Source organism: Lactuca serriola, chromosome 3, assembly GCF_051521515.1.
Source record: "Lactuca serriola cultivar US96UC23 chromosome 3, Lser_US96UC23_V15, whole genome shotgun sequence".
Classification (NCBI taxonomy): Eukaryota; Viridiplantae; Streptophyta; class Magnoliopsida; order Asterales; family Asteraceae; genus Lactuca; species Lactuca serriola.
Window position 1 is genome coordinate 111,736,489 of NC_136410.1, and position 8,554 is coordinate 111,745,042.

Below are 8,554 nucleotides of genomic sequence, written 5' to 3' on the forward strand. Positions count from 1 at the left end.
TCAAAATTAATTTACTTTTATCTACTTTGGATAAATTCAAGAAATGTTTGACTTTTTTTTGTAGTCAAACCTGGTGCAGGAGGGTTTAGTATGGGAGCAGCAACTGCTCTATATTCTGCAACATGTTTTTCACATGGAAAATTTGGAAATGGAAACTCATACTCTACTCATTTGGATGCAATTGTTGGCCTTAGTGGTTGGCTTCCATGTGCAAAGTTTGACTCTCTTCACCATTTTACCTTTTTACCCCTCTTACTTAAACCACATTGCTATTTTTAATAACAATTTATCTTTAAAAAATATCTCTAGGGATCTGAGTAACAAGGTGGAAGGGGAGGAAGCTGCAAATCGTGCTTCATCCTTGCCTATTTTACTTTGTCATGGCAAAGGTAAATATTTTAAAAACTTGATTATTTAGTGTTTCTGTGCGTCTCCCCTGTCATTTAAGGGACTCACTGCTTCATGAAATAGAACTCGGCATTCTTAAGGTTTTAGAAAATAAAGAGATCGAGAAAATGATTCTCTCAGATATTTTCTGCAGATGTGCTTTTTTGTCAAATTTCCTGTATGGTTCGTATGTTACAAGGTATTTTTATTCTCTAATCTTGGTGATTTTTATTTAAAATATAAAAGGAAATTTTACCAAATCATTTTGTTGCATTAGGTTGAAAGAAGAAAATTTTCTTTCTTCTCCAAAGTTGGTCAGTACATGTTAGAAATGCTGAGTCATGCTGTTTCAGTGATTGAAAAACGTTCCAGTGATATTTTTATTTAAAATATAAAAGGAAATTTTACCAAATCATTTACTTTATATTCTTTATTATTGCTTGCAGTGAATGTGTTGGAATTGGAATTGGCTAGCATATTTGGCGGATTGTTGGTGATTAGTCATAATGTAAGTAATAAGTTGCATATTAGTGTATATGTATGTATTTTGCTTTGATGTTGTTTGTTTACAATTACAGCTTTGGGACCTGAGAAACGAAGGCAGATGATCTTCTTCTTCAGAAGAGGATCGATACCAACAACTTTTGGGGCGAAGAGAGGATTTCCCGCTTCACATGTTGGTTTCTCTGTTATCGTACCTGGTGTTTGGGTTCCTTCCACCGGTTGTATCTGGGTTTTCATTCCGTGAGAGCAACAACAAAATCAGGGCTACCTCCTAAACATGTTGAAAATCAGGGCTACCTCCTAAACATGTTGAGAGGTATTAATGACCCCCTCAATTTATAATCAAATCAAGTTTCTTTTGAATCATACTGTGACTTGAGTTGTGTTTTAATTTATGTTTATCATTTAGGTTTGTATTTGCGGTTCAAGTTTTGGTGATTCTCACTAATGTTTCAGGAATTTGCCAAACACTGATGGTATAGAACCCTTTAATCTTGAATTTTCTCTTGTGTAGTAAGATTTATATGAACATTAAAGTTACATGTTTTGTGCCAAATTTTGAAGTTGAATAGCATTCCTGAAAGATATTGTTATAAAGAAGAGGTAAAAATGCTTCAATCAAGTAAATGTATTCCTGAACAGTTAATATTTCTCATTGAACTGTAGGTAGACTCGTTTGCTTACCTACCTCCTAACTCAAAGCATCACTTTGAGAGTTATGAATCTTCTACACTTGTTGTATTTGAAAAAAGGTATGTTATTCCTTCTCTTTATTTCATCTTGCATCTGTGTGTGTTATCAATTAACCACAAGGGCTAAAAAGTAATTTAACTTTTGTGTAGGTATGCTTACCTAGAAGATCATATTCCCGGGCCAATTGTTGGCTCCACCAATTAGCAGCCACTTCTTGATACCCCTGGAGACGTATGTACTTTTTTAACAATCAACCTAGTAGAATAAGAGTCCACTTTTTTACTATTAATTTTTTTACTGTTTCCATATTAGGTATTCCATATTAATTTTTTTAACAATCAACCTAGAATAAGACATCACTGCCCTTTTGAGTCTCAAGAAAATGCAAAACCATGCAGTGAAACTGTTACCTTTTGGTTTACCAATCCAATCTACATGTCACATTCCTTAGTAACTGATTCACTAGGATCCATCAAAGGCTCTATCTTTCCGCTGAAGAGAACCGTCCCCTTTGATTACTGATAAATTGATGGTCATTCATATTTTCTTTATCTATCCCCTCTAAATGAAATGTATCTCAATTATTGCAGTTTCAAACTGAGAAGAAGCATTCAGATTATCTGGATGTCTTAAGCGAGACACATAACAGAGCCTCAAATCAAAAGATCCAGATTGGTGCTGATCCGGGTGATGGTTACACAAAGCACATTTTTAGAGGCTAGATGCAAGTAGTCTCTCTCTTTCTCTATCTCCTTTTTTTTAAATAAATTTGGTTCTCATTGTTGGCTTCCGAATAGCTTTTATTAATCCTTGTAATTATATTTTTATCTTTTTTCTATCAGATGTGCATCCTCAGTTCAGTCCTTGATAAGTGCCTAAGGCTGCTTGGTTTTGAGTCGGCAGCACCTTGCGATACCTCTTGCAAACTCAGGTATGTAGCTTTATTATTCCGAATAGCTCTTGTTTTCTAGTATTAGAAGATCATATGTCTTGATTTCATGCATAACAATAGAGAGATATTGTAGCATCTTTAATAGAGCTATGTAGCATTATAATCCTTCAAATGTGATGGAAACATATGAGGTGCAACGAATAAGCAAAGAAAACTCTTAATCCCAATGATGTCAATAATCTTCCAGAAACTAAAAATCTTCATTGTTTGTACGATGCATGATATATTTGCATCCCATGCTATATTATTTAGATGCTTTAACTTTCATTAATTGGTTTGAATGTTGGTGTTTAGTAATTAATTAAACTCAATTTATTCCTCTTTTTATTAACAAATTTTATTTATTCTTGATCTTCAGCTATCTTCTGCTTGTGGGCGGCTTGTAATTTCAAGTGATGGAGTCTGGGATACTCTTTCCACTGAATCAGCTCTGGAATGCAGTCGCGGATTGGCTCCGGAATCAGCAGCAGCACAAATTGTCAAAGTACGGAAACAAAAAAATGTCAAATTTGTAATAAAATATTATGCAATGGATTCTATTTTTGTATGACATTAAATTTTATGAAATGGATTATATTTTTTGTATATGATATTTTATTTTCTATTATGATGCATTAAATGCAAATTTAATTTGAAAATTAGTAAATCTATAAAAAAATATTTTTTTAAACATTTAAAATTACGATACGCAAAAATGTGTGTCATCTTCATTTATGACATGGCCTTTCTTGACAGGGGCTTTCTTGATACGCATTGCGTGTCATTAACACGCGCGTCGTAAGGTTACGACACGCGAATGCGTGTCGTCTTCCTTTATGACAGGGTCTTCCTTGATACGCATTGCGTGTCGTAACCGCGCGTCGTAAATGCGCGTCGTAAATGCGCGTCGTAAATGCGCGTCGTCTCTCTTTATGACAGGGCCTTCCTTGACACGCATTTGCGCGTCGTCTGAGCGTTTTACGACGCGCAATGAGCGTCGTAAAAGGCCTTTTTTCTTGTAGTGCTTGTAATTAAAATTATACTATTAATGCAATGGATGATGTTGTTGCTTGTTTACTACTTTACATTGTTGTGATACATTACATGACGTCCTCCGCCCCAGAACGTTTCCGTCGTTCTCGGTTTTGCGGTGTGACAAAGTGTACCCTCGGTACGCCCAACGTAATCCGAGGTCCTCCGGCCTATAAATAGGGTGTGAGCCTTTCCAAGTTTTCCACACCTTGCTTTATTTCTTCTCTCTAAACTTTCTCTCTCTAGGGTTTTGAACCCTCCCCTAAGCCTAGGTGATCCCCTAGCACCCAAAGGAAGCCCCGAGGCTCCCAGAGTCCCGAGAAAAAGGGTCTTTCGGTTTTGAAACGCTGCTCCGAGCAAAGGTCGGTTTTCTTTAAAATCCACTGTAAGTAAGCTATGCTTACGCAATTTTTAATATAGATTTCAAATAATTATAGTAATGTTATTAGGTCCTTAGAATAATTATTTGGGCTATTATTATGAGTTATATTGAGTGTTATTTAACGCTTATATAATAATAATAATAGCTAGACTATTAATTTGTCGTGGTTATCGTTAGACTAAACCCTAGTGGTATTGATACTAGGTTTTATCGAAGGAAAATTGTTTTAAGAGTATCGAAGCGCTGTCCAAGTGCTGAGTCACCACCTTTCAGGTGAGTGCATAGTCACTTTCAGCTTACACATAGATATGAAGTATTTTATATAAATTACATGCTATGTGTGCATATTATCTGAATACTTGCTATCTATGCTGGATGAACATTTTTATACATGTTTTCAATGATTTAAACTGTATATGTGTTTTATATCTACAAAAAAACGTTGGGGTAAAACATAGGTAGATGTAATAGGTGATGTACGATAAAATGATGAGAGGACTCGATGTTGATGTTGTTGATTATGTCATCTAGTGGAGTATGGATGACGATCACATAATTTTCTAGACAGTCTAGTGCAACACTAGCAGGCTTGCAACCTGTAGGTGTTTGTGAACGATGTGTTCACCGGTGTACTCCAACCCCCATATGGTTGCCTTCAGGACATTTATTGCTGAGGAACACCCTTAGCAGTAGTGTCCATCCCGATGATGATCCTTAGGATAGGTCCCTTATGATAGGTGTTTAGGGACGTAAAGTGAGGATAACGGGAATGGGTAATCGGGTTATTGTTGATTGATGAAATTAAATAACTTATTTATTGTGCGTTGAAAACCCTATGTGCTCACCAGGCTCCCAAGCCTGACCCACTCAGTTTCATGTATTACAGGTAGTGGCACTCGAGCATAGATGTGATGTTTTGGATGAGGGATTACGGATATAGGCCTGTGGATATGAAATAATGTGGTAAGGCTTATATTGTACCGTTTATGCTTTTGATCTGTATCGAACATGACATCCCAAGTCTTTTAATGAAATACATTTCTTTGGAAATGCTTTTGACAAATCGTTATCATATTTTGTTTTGGGACAAATTCTGCAACACTTTTATTTAAAATGTACTCTGATTTTCAAACAATGCGTAAACAAAAATCGGTCTTTTCTGGCCGTGAAAATGGGGATGTCACAAGTTGGGTCAACATGATAGTTGACCTTGACCTTTGACTTTGACTTTGACCAAGGGTTGACCAGTTTGACTTCTAGGGTTATTTTAGTAATTTGGAAATTTATTGATGTATATTATTAGTGGATGTATGTGTTTGAGTTTGGAGTTGTACTTGGGGAGTTTGACATTTATTATCCCGAGCTACTTGTGAGGTGAGTTTTCCTCACTACACTCAAGGGTCTAAGGCACCAAGGCCGACACCCTTTTTGGATTGTTATCCTGATATTTTATATGCTCGAGTATCATATGATCTGTTAGATCAGTATCCTGGTAGATACGATGTTATTATACTTTTATGATATGTTAGATCAGTATCCTGGTAGATAGGATGATATTATGCTATTATGATCTATTAGATCGGTATCCTGGTAGATAGGATGTTATTATGTTGTTACGATTTGTTAGATCGGTTTTTCTGTCTATAGATTGTTATGTGGTTATCTTATATTTGTGCATATGTTTGATTGGTGGTTGAGGCTTATCTGCTTTGTGCGAGAGCCAAGATACCTGGGCATTCCAACCCGAATAATCCGATGGTTGTAGGCCGTGAGTATTCCATCCCAAGGATGATTGGACTCGTAGTATGTGGGCAGTCCAACTCGATGGTTGTGGGCCGAGGGTATACCATCTTGAGGATAACTGGACCCATAGTATGTTGGCATTCCAACCTGATGGTTGAGGTCTTGGGGCATTCCATCCCGATGGTTAACTGGGCCCATAGTATGTTTTTATTATATGTGTGTTACTTGTTGTGCGGGTATTTGGGGGAACTCACTAAGCTTCGGGCTTACAGTTTTGGATTTTATTTTAGGTACTTCAGATGATCGCAGGAAGGCGAAGGCATGATCATGCACCTCCTCACGTTTTTATGATCTTGAGTTCTGGGATACTCTGATGTCTAAACTATTTTAAAAACACTTTGTAATAACTTAATGGTTTTGAATGGTTGAAAAAGTTTTAAATTGCTTTGATTTTTATGGGTGTTACAATAATCCCATGCAGAAAACCAGCCTTACCTTTCCTGAAACCTGGAATCTCGAATTCTTGAATTGTTCTGACACCCCAATAGACCGCCCATACTTAATCACTACCATACCAAAACCTTATTGAATCTGAGACGAAGAAAACGCTTCCAATCCATGATTATCTTGAAGCTTCCATTTGGAACAAAATCATTGGTCATTTACTATTGTAGAACGCTTATACTTCACAGAAGGCTCAGATAATCCTTTGAGTAGAAGACTCATCCTTGTAATGGTTAAACATAGGCAAGTGTTGCGCAACAGGGTCAAATCACATACTCTGAGATTATTTAATCCAAACTGCAAGTGACTTATGCATCCTCCGAATGAAAAATGACTCCACACATGTCCCAAATCACTAACACTGCCTTGCTTATCTCGATGCCCCCTAGATGCTTTCCAAAAGCAATCGACACCTCCATGGTCCCAACTTGTCTACCACCAACTGAAACACTAGATTCCCACCTGGTTGTTGAGTCTAAAGACACAAGCAGTGGCCCCACGCGACTTCCAAATGAAAGACATCTAGAAATAATTGCCCAAGATATCTCGCCACTTATGGCTCCAACAATCGTAACAGCCCGACAAGCTTGACGCCACCAAATCCAATGCTAAAAGTGAATGCTACAAAACCAGTTGTAGTCTTATATCACAACCGGCCTCCAACGACGTACCACTTCTATGGTTTCATGCATGTTGTGGTCTCCCCATAGCCTTACGAACTGTCCTACCCTGGTCTAATCCATCTGAAAAAAAACCATGACTAATCATATAATGAAATCCATCTGAAAATCCGAACCCCATATTTGTCTGACATCCATAAATGTAGAACCCGTCCAAACATAATCATAAGAACCTGATCTATCATCAAAACTAAAACCATCCTTTCAACCCTAAACTCTTTAACTGACACTCTTGGAATTCATATTCCTTAACTCATAACCTACATAAGAGAAGGCATTTCACATAAACACCTGCGATTCCCAATGCAAGTTCCCAGCAAGAACCATCTCGGTAACTAACTTATAACTCGAGATCCAAGGATTTACACTTGAATTTCACCAAAGCTTACTAATTCACAAAAAACCCTTACTAATCCGAGGTATAGGGATTCCAAAACCATCTCTAAGAATACTAGTCTCACATCTAGTCTAACCACCAGGTTCCCAAGAGTCCAAATGACAAGGCTACCTAGCCCAAACATCCCTCTGTGCCACTTACTAACCACACACTAAATCCTGAAACCCAAGATCCAATACCTTGATCCAACGGTCTCTACCAGGTCCCACATGTATTACCATAAGCACATGGGCCTCTGCCTCGGGTTCCACCCAAACTATACCACAGAGCGACCTCGCCCATAGGTTCCACCCATCTATGGCTACACATGCTCGAATCCTCCTCGGACCCCAATAGTCCTCAATTTAAAAAAAAGAAATGTACCTTGACAATCCAGTCCGTTGTGCCTAAGGCACGGACTGATCCTCCTCTAAACTCATGACCACATCATTGATAGGCTACCTCAACTAATGAATGCTACGATTCCATCGTAGTCTCACAACACTTCTAACCAACCATAATTACCACCCCTGGTTTTCCCGCACCCAAACCATCTCAACCCTAAATATCTTGAATCGAACCCGATTTCGACTGAAATCAATCATGTGTTTAAGTCATGCTTCGAAATCCAAATTCTTCATCAGACAAGAAAAGACAGTGAGGCTCTAACACAAACCTCAACCTGGATCCATCCACAAACGCATAACAAGGATAATCCGACCAACTGCTAGAAGTTCCATGAACTCCCACTTACACAACTTTAGTCCAAAGGGCCACTTAGGTCGTCTCTCTTTCGGACAAGGATATGCAACTTGCCCTAGTTCCACACCCGATCCAACCCCCGGAAATTCTGATTGATTCTCCTCCACTTGGGTTCGACGAAATCCTCTTGCCTCTTAAATTTGATGGATTTCCGAACCATTAACCTCTTATAGTATGAACCGCTTATAACATGTGCTACTCAATACCAACATTCCATTACTATCCAACTCAATGATCGCCCGACTTCTGAAATCCGGAAGAATACTCTTGAGACCTTAAATAGTCTGATAATCCGAATCATTTCCCATGATACTATACCAATTCCTTAAGTTCATATGTTGGAGACTAAAACCATAACCCTTGTTCTGAACTGGGGAATATTCACCCCAACTTCCATCCTTAAAGAATTACTGAATTCTAATCATTTACAACCCATTCGAACATAAAACTCCCATGAAATTTCCAATTACCAATCAACTCATGCACTAACACCACCATCTTCCTGCTACCGCTCCTCTCCTAGAAACGATAGTAGCAAAATCCAAAAGTTCTTCAATATA

At 37.9% G+C, this 8,554-nt stretch overlaps 1 long non-coding RNA gene across 2 annotated transcripts; it reads left to right on the forward strand.

Moving 5' to 3' along the window:
• Positions 1–1,546: 1,546 nt before the first annotated feature.
• On the forward strand, positions 1,547–3,103 carry LOC145094630 (uncharacterized). Of its 2 annotated transcripts, none has more exons than XR_013703448.1 (5): positions 1,547–1,643; positions 1,734–1,815; positions 2,175–2,312; positions 2,427–2,515; positions 2,895–3,103. It is a non-coding gene; the product is annotated as an uncharacterized LOC145094630 (long non-coding RNA). The 2 variants fall into 2 exon arrangements; XR_013703449.1 differs by having other exon boundaries at positions 2,175–2,308.
• The last annotated feature ends 5,451 nt before the right edge of the window (positions 3,104–8,554 follow it).